This window comes from Chinchilla lanigera, unplaced genomic scaffold (genome assembly GCF_000276665.1).
Source record: "Chinchilla lanigera isolate Chin_1 unplaced genomic scaffold, ChiLan1.0 scaffold00013, whole genome shotgun sequence".
NCBI lineage: Eukaryota > Metazoa > Chordata > Mammalia > Rodentia > Chinchillidae > Chinchilla > Chinchilla lanigera.
Window position 1 is genome coordinate 15,157,611 of NW_004955414.1, and position 7,844 is coordinate 15,165,454.

The following is a 7,844-nucleotide window of genomic DNA, read 5'->3' on the forward strand; positions in this document are numbered from 1 at the left end:
AAGCACAGCCCTCACGGTGGGCTCTCCGTTCTCCCCACCAGCCCTGGCTCTCCTCACAGCAGCCACCAAGGACACCTTCAGCCCAGCCCTGCCCTCCTCAAGTCTCTGCACCTGAGACTCGCACTTGGACATGCTCCGTGGGGCTGCAGGGTCGCTCTCTCCCTGCTTTCGGGCCGCAGGGGCCCCTGCAGTCATCACGTCCACTGCCCAGCCTTGGGCACGTACCTGGCCTCACTCACTCACATACTCCGCCTACCCGCCCACAGGACAGCACGCCCAGAACAGAGACCTCGTCCTTGGCCCCCTCTTCTCCCCCAGTCCCCTTCTCTCCCCCAGTCCCAGACCAGGTCCCCCGTCAAGTCCTGAAACTGGGCAGCATGAAAAGGAGCACTAGAATAGGGAGAAACGGGTGAGGAGGGTGAGTGCAGCGCCCTCTAGTGACCACAAGCTCCATGACAAGTCAGAGACTCAATTCCAGTCCCATCTCAGCCAGCAGCTCTGTTCTTGGAGGTTTGTTACTGTTCGCCGCTGTTGTCGGAGGGGAAATCGAGTCTGGACCCTGGCTGTGCAGGCACTTGCAGCCTTGTATGGCCATCATCTGGCTTCCGTACTGGACAGGAGACACCCAGGCCAGGACTGAGCTTTGTTCACCTCTGGGTGCCCCGTGGCTAGGACTGGGGGCCTCTGCCAAATTCGCAGGTTGGAAGTATGTGGGGGGAGAGGTCCTGCCCGCTGATACCTGCTGCTGGTGTGCTGGGTTGCCCTAAGCTTTGAATCAGAATCCTGCTGCCTTTGTCCCAGAGCTTTATTGTTCTTGTCACCTCTTACTCGTCCCCCACTGAAAGGGGCTTCCACCAAATAAGTTAGGGCTGAGCAAGCCTCTTCGGCAGGTTGACCAGCCAAGTCAGTGTACTGGAGCGCTCTTTCTCTCTCTCTCTCTCTGACTCTGTCTCTGTCTCTCTCTGTCTCTGACTCTCCCTGTCTGTCTGTCTCTGTCTCTCTGTCTCTGTCTCTCTATGTCTCTCTCTGTGTCTGTCTCTCTCTGTCTCTCTCTCTCTCCCTTCCTCCCTCCCTCTCCCTCTCCCTCTCCCTCTCTGCCTGCCTCAAACTATTCTAAGGAGAGCTGGGAGAGAACAGTTTGGCCCAGGACCACTGGGAACTGGAGACCTCCCCATCCTGTGCTCCTCACTAGAAGGTTGCAAAGAGCAAATGAGCTCTGGGTGTGTCCAGTGTTGCCCAGAAGTCATTACATGGTAGAATTAAAAAAAAAAAAAAAAAAATCTCATTACATGGTAGAATCACCTGGGTTTGCCTCTAAGACCTGAAAACCACCTTACCATCACATATACTTAAAATTATGCAACACCGAATAAAATTATGGAACACTCGGAAAAGTGTAAGAGATTTCCGGGCCTTTCTGGTGCTTGGTGGGGGCTTGTGTGTCTGTGCAGGCAGGGCAGAGCTGGGTGCTGTTGACCCTCACCTCTCCCGGAGGGTTCCCAGGCCTTCAGGAGGGAAGGAGCCTCAGGACGCCTTAGGCTGTGATCCCGAACCTTTTAGAGCTTTCAGTGTCAACAGCAGCCAGCTGTGCCCTGTGTGCCATCACTCTCCTAGACTGACATGTCACTGCTGGGGAGGGGGACAAGGACTGAGAGAAGGGGGACTCACCCTTGCAGAGCCAGGGGGCCTGTGGTCGGGTGGGGGAAGGCAGGGCACAGACAGCACCAGGAGGAAGTCGGAGCAGACATGAGACCTGGCCAAGGAGCTATAGAGGCGAAAATAGAACCTCAGCAGGGTCTCCCACTCCGTCCAAGCTCCATTTGTGAGCGCTCACACCTGCAGGCTTTGGGGCTTTGCACCTGCCCCTGGGGCGGGGAGAGGAGCCAGGGGAGGGAGCTCCAAACACAGAGGAAGTGGACCAAACACTGGAGTCTCAAGGGCTGGGTTCTGCGGCAGCTTGCTGTGCAGCGTTGGGAACAGCAATGATCCTCTCTGGCCCTCCATTTAACCATCACTGAAAGGGGTGTAACAGGCCCATTCATTAATTCAACACATAGGTATTGCTGATCGCCTATGTGCCAGGCACCAGCCTGGATGCTACGGACCCATAGGGAGTGAGACAGGCACAGCTTCCGCCTTTGCTCTTGAATGGAAGCTGGAAAAATAAACGCAAAATAAGTGGCATGAACGTCAGTCAGCAGGGAAAACCAGGCACTGGCCGAGAGAAGAGAGGAGCATCTCCCCTTGCCTGGTGTGGGGTGGGTGGGGTCAGGAAAGGCGTCCTCAAGAGGTGGTCTGGGGGCTGAGAGACAGGCAGGAGAAATGGGAGCTGAGCAGGCTGGCGGGCATGAGGCGGTGAAGCATCCTTCGGGTTTGCTCAGGACCCTGTGGCAGGGAGGCCCAGCTGTCGGTTGTAGCTGAGTCTGCTGTGGTCACTCAGCCGGTGTGGACTGGCCTGGGTCTGTCATCTGCAGGGATACAGAGCAGGTAGGGCTCTTTCTCCTCACACAAACTTAGGACCTTTCCACATGACCCCACCAGACTTTGGACATGGCACTTCCGGGCTCCCAGGATTGCAAAAGCAGCCAGGCTTCCTTAGGACAGGTCTGGCCTAGGCCAGCATCTGCCTTGTCCTGCACTTAAACACATTGTCCTTATTGTGGGAACAAGGATTCAAATTAAGAAAATGTAAATAAATGCTTGCAGCACTGTAATGACTGATACACTGTGTCAGTCTGAGAAGTTTAGAAGGTTTACTAAGTAACTCAGCTGTTGTATGTCCCAGGGGGTAGAAAACAAGTGGGGGAGCTGTTTAAGCTCCAGGATGTTGTAATGGTTGATTCATTATAATATTCATTACAACTTCTAAACTTGAGAAGTTTAGAAGTTTAACTAGGTGACTCAGCAGGGGGCCAGGGTCCTCACTTTGTAAACATCCTGAGCCTGTGCAAGAGGAGGGCACGGAGATGGTGTGAGTGCCTCACCCGCCCCTGGGCTGGTAGCCTGCTTTGAATATAAGGGAGGAAAAGAGGCTCGCTCTTCCCCTCTTTGAGAAAAGCGCTTTCTCAAAAGCGCTTGCCACTTTTGTTGTCCTCCGCTGCCATGAACTGTTGCCCTCTGCCCCGCCACCCTGCCTTGGAGCCAGCTCATTCTGTACTGAAACCTCCACAGACTCTGAGCTAAATAAACCCTTCCTCTCTTAATTTGGGTTGTTGAGTACTTTGTCTCAGCAATGAGAGAAAAGTAGCTAAGACAAGCACTTTCTTGCAGTTAATTTGAAAACTTTGGATGCTCGGTTTCATTATGTAAGTGATTCAGAACATTTAAAAGTGCACGTGTAATTTTAACTTTCTACTTGTTTTGACAAGCAGAATTTACTTGAACAACTCTGTAGGCAACCTTAACCTCTGGCCAAGTTTGCTTTGTATATATATATATATATATATATACATACATATGTTATGTATGGTTGTAAACTGATACACTTATCACATGAATGTGTTACTCTAAACAAAACTCTTAACACTTTATTCTCAACTGCAGGGTTTAAAACTGTTTTGAAAGCCTTTTAAAATATATATCTTTACAAAGTAATATTCAGGATGATAATGGAAATTGTTTATAGTGTTATGATAAAAATGACAGTATGATGTGAAAAAAAAGTACACTGTCCTGATTAAAGTTACAGGCCCAGTTCAGATCCAAGGAGAGTGTGAAGGTCCAAGTGTGAACAGCAGGCAGGGTGGTTCACGGGACGGAGTTTGAAAGGGTGGCCCGCTGGTCTGCACAGAGATAAGACCCTCCTTCCACGCCCTTCCTACGTGCCTCCTGGTCTTGTCTCTAGCCCCTCAGTCTTCACAACTGTCACGTCCACATATTACCTTAGAAACGTTTCTGACAGCGTTATGCACTTTGCGAAAGTGCTCGGACACCATTGCTCCCCGTGACTTAGCAAATTCTCTACTGGCAAACCCAACCCAGCACCTCATCCTCGTCCTTCAGTCTCACTCCTGGCACCCTGGGCCCTGTCCGTCTAGGGGGAACGTCAGACAGCCACAGCCAAGAGCAAGGGTAGATGGGGCGGACGGGTCTCCGCATCTCTCAGATCCCAGCAGCTCAGTAATTCTACCTGCGATCTGGCACCCACACCTCAGGAAAGACATCTGAAGGCTTTTCCGAGGTACTGTATCTTTAAGAGCCTCAGGCCAGAAAGATGCCGCCTGACCTGCTGGTTTGGAAATGTACTGGGGCAGAGGGCAGAACCTCTTTTCCGACAAATTCCTCAGCATTGCGACTTCCACAGTGTCTCCCCTGGGAAGAAACTCTGCCTGAAAGTATTGGGAGCCACAGCAGGCTTATAAAGGTGACCCCCAAATTTCAACCTTAAGACAGATGCTATGCCAAACTCGAAGTGCCTTTCTCAGTGCTGTGTGTCCACTGACTCATCCCCACGGCTGCCAGGAGGGCGCTCCCCACCCCCGGGCCACCTCTCACCTGGGGGACTGAGGCCAACAGGCGGCTGGATGGTTTCCCTGGCACTCAGCTGTGAGTGGCAGAGGCGGGTTCTGAGCCCAGGCAGCTCGCTGCAGGGTGGGGCCATGACCAAGTTCCCTGAATCAGCGCCTTGCCCTCCTGGGAGAACCCAGCTGTTTTCAGCCCGAAGGAGGGCTCTTTGTCCTTCTGCAGCCCAGCAGAAGGATGACACCTAAATTTATTATTTAACTTTGGGCAAGTTGCTCCTTCTAGGAATCAACCAATTAGAAAACTGTTCCTAGGCTGAGGCATTTGTTCTCCAGTCATTTCCTCTTCTTCTGTGTCCTCCTGCATCAGGTATATAATGTGTGTATTTCATGCACGTGTTACATATACATGTTGTGCTTGTAACAAGAAACACAAATGGCTGGACGTGGTGGTGCGCACTTGTAAACTCAGCTACTTAGGAGGCTGAGGCAGGAGGATCATAAGTTTGAGGCCACACTAGGTAACTTAGATCCTGTCTCAAAATAAAACAATTAAAGGGCTGGGGCTATAACTCAGTGATAAAATGCCCCTGGGTTCAATACTATATATATATTGTATCACAAACTGAGGTAGAAGGATAGCCATAAGCTCAAGGCCAGCCTGGCCAATATAGTGAAACACTGTCGTATTTCTGTATTCGTAATGCACAACATTTTGACTAATGAGCGTGGGACAAAAATGACAAATAGCTTTGGGAATTAAAGAATAAACACAGGAAGAATTTCCCTCCAAGCTCAACAAACACACTAATCTCCATAACTACAAACACTAGTGCTCAAATAAATAAAATATAGAAAACAACAGAGAAGAATCCAGGCAGGGCATGACCTAAGTGCATGGATATTTGCTGTTGCTGGAAGCTGAGCTACAGACTGACATTATGTATTGATGCACAGCGCACCTTTAATGGCAGTTCACTACCTCGGACACTGGGCGGTGTTCTCCAGTGGACGGTGTCACTGCGGAGCATTTCCCTTGGTTGAGACTGACCACCGGAGGAAGCTGTCATCGACAGGATAAACGTGAGACACCAGCGGACATTTGCCCACAGTCAACATTAGGAACAAGGAAGGCAAAGCATGGACAGGAAGGCCACATTAGCCTATGATGACCTCTGCCATGGCAATTTGGGCACAGGGAGGTTACTGCACTTGGAAGACTCTAATCTGCTCTTCAATTCCAGAAGGACTGGTTTACACACAGATCTTCTGCCATCCCCACCAGTACTGCCCTGGAATGAGATAACCAAAGCCCAGCAGGCTGCCTTCAGAGACAGTGGGACCTCAGAAGGATCTCATACTTGCTTTCATATTCTGATCTTGTCAACTTGAAGTTCTTCATAATCTTTTAAGAGGAGACCCTACATGTTTATTTTACACAGGATTTATTCTCAAGCACAGAACCCTGGCCACCTGCCATGGTGCCCAGGGCTGGTTTCCTCTGGGCCCCACTGTTAAAAAGGGGCCCAGGAGGGAAAGGACTCTAACTGACTTCAGGTTTTCTCTGCTCTAGGATCTAGAAGCTATGGGCTGACAGGAGATATTTAGAGCTGTGTAACATCCCGAATTTAGCTGCAAGAGAAACAGGAAATCTCCATGCTTTTTGGCCTATCAAAGCACCCTAACCTCTCTGAAATCGGGCGGGCGAGGCAGCGGGAATTGCCCTCTGACAGAGGAGGCCTGTAGCAGGCCAATTTCCTCAACTGTACCGTGACCAAAAAAGAGAACAGAAATAGTTGGTGCAGTTGTGAGGACAGAAAGGGCCCTTCTGAGGCATCTATTATGTGCCAGGCACATACTTAATTTATTTGCAAATGTTACTTCATTTCCCCTTCCTGTGGATGGAGACGTTTGCATCTCCATTTCACAGGATCAGAGAAGTAAAAAGATTTAGCCAAATTCACAAAACTGGTTTGTGATGGGCTCAAGATTTTAATCCTCCTCTGACTTCAAAAGAAATATTTGCCTGAACCAGCGCAAGTCCTGAAGATTCTAAAGTCCTGGGCCTGGTGCCAGGGTTCCTGGAGGGGCGAGGCCGGAGGGGCGTGGTCGAGCTGCAGGGGAGGAGAGACTGGAAAACCACGGGGTTGCTCTTTGCCTCCAGCTGTCTGGACTGTGCTCTGCTCCGGGGGCCTTTATCCGCGGGGTGTCTGGCCCTGTGTGACCACGCGGTGGCGCTGCAGGCCAAGGGCCTCTGCACTGGCACTGGGAGGAACCTCGGGGAAGTTGGGTGCCTGAGGCAGGAGCCCACAGCTGCGAGGGCAGCGGGGCTGTGATACCCCGTCAGGATGAACCCACAGTGCAGTGACGTCCACGCCCTCCCTCTCCTGAGCGCTTCACCCCTGCCCCGTTTGCAGACAGAAGTTGCACAAGTCCCTCCTTCCACTGCAGTCTTCCTTGTGCCTTGTTATCTTTCAGTTGTTGTCCATGGCCCTCGAGGACTTCCTCGTCCTCAACCGCAGCTTCAGGGAGGACCCGGGCACTTTGGGCGAAGTCCCCTGATCTCTCCCGCACCACCGCCTCTGAAACCTGTCGTCCCACGGAACGTGGGAGGCCCGGGGAGGACGCTGACCAACGCGGCTATGCCCTCTTCCCCACCTTTGGGGACACTTTGAACTGTGAGGCCTGGGGTCTCCCTCTGACCCTGTCCCTGGCAATTCAACTCTTTGAGGTCCGTGGGGTGGAGCTGCCACCCGGGTCCAGCACTCCGGTTGGTGCAGGGAGACCAGACAAGATGTCTCCCAAGTGCCAGCCTCTCACCTTGGTCCACTCCTCCCCAGTCACGTGGATGCTCCACAGGACCGCCACTGCCGCGCTGCTCTTATAGCCAGAGGCCTTCTGGGTGGCCCTCCCTCTCCCACACCAGCACGGAGAGCCCCCTACCGCAGACAGGGGACCCAGGAAGATTTATCTTGCCACCCCACCCAAGGTCAGGCAGAGTCCTCGGTGTGATCTACAAACACAGTGAACGTTTAAATTTGTTTTTAAATCCTTGCAGTACAATTTATTGCCATAAATCCCCCTCAAAATATTCCCCTTGCTTCAAGCACACTTATCCTATACCTACCTTTTCTGAAGCAGTTCTATAAGTCCTCTTTGTGTTTTTAGTTGTGTTGTCATGCCTGTCTCAATGTTCTGAATTGATTGAAAACATTTACCTTTCACCACAGCCATTTTGACTTCATGGAAGAGTCAGAAGTAGCATGTACCAGATCAGGTGAATGAGGGGTGAAGATGTTTTTAGGAGCCTGCCTTTCTGTTGGATGACACTATAAGCAGCAGCATTCACTGCATTTTTGATCACACCTCATAGAGACACTCACA